Genomic DNA, 3,067 nt, shown 5'->3' with positions numbered 1-3,067 from the left:
GGCGAGAGAAACTTTAAAACAATATTCAGAGCATCCAATGAGCTGCTAAAAAATATCAACATCAAGAAAGGGAGACAGAGTGGTGGGAGGAGAAAATGGAAAGGAATAAAGTAGCTGATAGCGTGTTAACTTTGAAAAAAAAGTATTAGTTATACAAAACAGACCTAAATGTGAGACCATCTGTTGAAGTGTTACGGACTATATTCTGCATCTTCCTCCAGAACAAATCATTTTTCTTTGAAGACATTTTCCTCTGCATACTCCTGCTCATCATTAAATGCATACATAGGAAAATCAGTAATTCCCCTAAACAACACAAACTAGAGATTTGGAAAAAAAGGAGCAGGAAAATTTGTAAGGCTACTGCCAAGAATTACTTTCTTTTCAATCATTTTTCAGTGTTTCTTTCCATTACTTCAGCAGATGAAGTGTTGTAATGCAACGATTGATCAATATCTCTGTTACTACTGGATCCTGCAACTATCAGAATGGAGTCAAACTAGAACAGTAGTTCTCAGACTGTGTGCTACAGACCTCTTGGAGTCTGTAAAGTGCTTAAGGAGCAGAATTGGCCTTACAGGTAGACAAAATGAGAGGAGCAAAATAGGCTTGGTGCAAGATATCATTGGGTATGGAAGGTTTGAGTTATAAAGAAAGGCTGGATGGGCTGGAACGTTTTTCACTGGTGTGTAGAAGGTTGAAAGGTGACCTTATAGAAGTTTATAAAATAATGAGGGGTATAGATGGAGTTAACTGTAGTTGTCTTTTCCCTAGGATGCAGGATTTCAAGACTAGGGGGCACATTTTTAAGGTGAGAGGAGAGTGATTTTAAAAAGACATGAGGGGCAAACTGTTTACACAGAGGGTGGTTTGCATGTGGAATGAATTTCCTGAGGAAGTGGTGGATGTGGGTATAATTACAACATGTAAAAGACATTTGGATAAGTGCATGAATAGGAAAGGTTTGCTTGGATCTGGGCTAGGAGCAGACAGGCAGAACTAGTTTAATTTGGGATTAGGTTTGGCATGGACTGGTTGGACCAAAGGGTCTGTATCCATGCAGTATGACTCTATAAGATGGGGGTAGAGATGAAAATGTGGCTAGCATTTGGATAGTGCACTAACTGACACACCTAGGAGATCAGGGAACTTGGAAGAATGGTGTGGGGCTCTCCAGATCTGTAAACAAATCCGTCTTTCTCAAAAACATTAAGACACTCTTTCCATGCAGCACTTGCAAGTCTCGAGCATTATGTTCTTCTTCACTTTCCAGCCTGATGATAGTTTCAATCCAAGTGCCCCAAACTCCACCAGTGACAGGACAAAGAGGTAGATCCTGAAATCATCCCACCAAGCAGACACAAAGCCAAGCCACACTGGCCATCTGACTAACTGAGCCAACCAGCCTCCTCCCCCAAGAGCTCTGAGTTACATGTATATTGCAATCTGGAGCTAAGTGTATTCATGGCAGATATTTCTATTTCAATCCATCACATGGTTAATCAGGAATCTCTTCTGCCCTTTGGATGTGTGTTGGATGAATTTCCAACTTGGTCTTCAACTTGTTTGGCCGTGTTATGATCACAGCATTCCTTGGACATGCAGTTTTGCAGTGGGATTGAAATCTAGAGCATCTGGCTCAGAGGAAGGGACACTACCCATTGCAGCCCAGAAGGCCTGTCCACAGTATTATTATTTGGTAGGAAGTCCGTAATTACTCATCCTTTTGAAATAAGGTCCTTTCAGCAAAATGCTGTGAGAATTACTGAACAAGATTGATCTTTGGGTTATTTTCATTTTGTGTTTCCTCTATTTCTTTCTAAAAACATTTCTCTGTTCTTGTATTTTTATGATGTCATACATACATTTTGATTGTGCTTCTCCATTGATACTATCTTCAAACTGTCTATTGTTCTTCAATTCACTGCTGAAATCTACTGTGTATTTACTACGCCTTTGGAAATATTTTCCCTTTTTTATGTCCTGCTGTTTCACAGAGCAAGGATTATAGGCTTTTGCATTCAATTCCAAAGACAACAGAACAGAAAACTGAAATCCTTCCTTCCCCTCTGATCTCCAACCTTTGCCAGAAGCCTTTATTTCCTTCAATTCATCAATAATCTATGGTCACTGCTCCTCTAAAAGATCTTTACTCATTCTTCCTAAAATATTCTCCCTGTTTCATGTGTCTCTATTCTACCTGATTTAAGACTTGTCTCAACTTCTCTAAGTCTTATTCGTTCTTAACAAAAAACCTTCTGAGGAAGGGTCACTGGACCCAAAACGTTCACTCTGATTTCTCTTCACTGATGCTGCCAGACCTGCTGAGCTTTTCCAGCAATTTCAGTTCATGTTTCTGATTTACAGCACCCACACTCCCTTCGGTTTTTACCATTCATTCATGGGGTTGTCTTCAAATCCCGAATCGTCACACGCATGGTAAGCTGTGAAACGGGATTCAATAAATCTGATAATGTGGAGCCCAGCAACAGAAAGGAAACAATCGTGAAGTCCACCTACTGTACTGTCCTCTGGGGTTAGGGAACCTGCCAGTTCTGGTGGCTCAGCTTAACTGTGCATCCACACTGAGTGAGGCGAGTACACCTTGATTTTGTGTCGTAGTGTAAAGTGAGCAATAGTGATTCAATAATCTCTTTAATACCTCTATTGGATATTGAAGATCTTACTGTTATAGAGATATACACCATCCAACTCATCCATACCGACCAGATATCCTAACCTAATCTTGTCCCATTTGTCAGTACTCGGCCTATATCCCTCCAAACCCTTCCTATTCATGTACCCATCCAGGTGCCTTTTAAATGCTTCAATTGTACCAGCCTCCGCTCCTCTGGCAGCTAATTCCATACATGCACCACCCTCTGTGTGGAAAAGTTGCCCCTTAGGTCCCTTTTACATCTTTCCCCTCTCACCCTAAACCTATGCCCTCCAGTTCTGGGCTCCCCCACCCCAGGGAAAAAGACCTTGTCTATTTACCCTGTCCATACCACCCATGATTTTATAAACCTCAAAAAAGGTCACCCCTCAGCCTCCGGCATTCCAGGGA

This window comes from Chiloscyllium plagiosum, unplaced genomic scaffold, assembly GCF_037043375.1.
Source record: "Chiloscyllium plagiosum isolate Xiang-an unplaced genomic scaffold, Cpla_swu_hap1 HiC_scaffold_42, whole genome shotgun sequence".
NCBI lineage: Eukaryota > Metazoa > Chordata > Chondrichthyes > Orectolobiformes > Hemiscylliidae > Chiloscyllium > Chiloscyllium plagiosum.
The sequence above is the reverse complement of the archived record's forward strand: the minus strand, read 5'-3'. Positions refer to the sequence as shown.